Raw genomic sequence first — 809 nt, 5'->3', positions numbered from 1 at the left:
ACCCCTCCTTACACATCTTGTTGATCCTGTGATCATCATGGACACCTCACTCAAAGTCCCATGGGCGATTGTCTGTTTCTGTATATAGTATAGGGATGGAGGTGTTCCATGTTAGGGAGCAGCTTGTAGACTTTCCCTTTTTGTCCATACAGTACAGTGAGTCACCCTAGGACAGGAAGTGTGTTACTAGCAGGGTCCCAGATGAAGAAAAACTGATGCTGTAATAGATTACATTTTTGTTCTTGCTTTATATAAAATGCTTTCATTTCACCTTACCCAATGCTTTTTGACAACCCCCTCCCTGTTTTTTGCCCAAATTTTCTGTAAAAAGTGAAAACTCCGAATTTTTCTCACCCCTATGCTGCACATCTCACAGACATTGCTGTACGTTGCTCTCTGCAGTCGGAGTGTCTGATCAACGACACCTGAAGGCACTTCCACCCACCTGATACCAGAAGGTACAATTCCCTTCCCAGTCTGACAGATGTAAACAACAGATTACATAATTAAATCCGAGTCCCTAAAGACCCGCCCCAGGAGGAAATGAACACCCCCGATAATACCGTCATTCTTCATTAAGTGCAAATAGCTTGATAAAGTTATTCAATATTTAAATTCAATAGTTAGGGAATAACATTTTCTTAACGGTGGAAAGCCTTTGGGATTTTATATACAAATGTCAGAGATCATGCATGGCAGTATTAAGTTGGCAGAACCCTTCCTCTGCCCAGTAGATGGCTCACATTCGTGACTGCAAGCTTTTTTTCTTGCATATGATTGGATATTTTAAAGTAAATTTTTTTTTAAAA

This window comes from Aquarana catesbeiana, linkage group LG13 (assembly GCF_042186555.1).
Source record: "Aquarana catesbeiana isolate 2022-GZ linkage group LG13, ASM4218655v1, whole genome shotgun sequence".
Classification (NCBI taxonomy): Eukaryota; Metazoa; Chordata; class Amphibia; order Anura; family Ranidae; genus Aquarana; species Aquarana catesbeiana.
Note: the sequence above shows the minus strand (reverse complement) of the source record.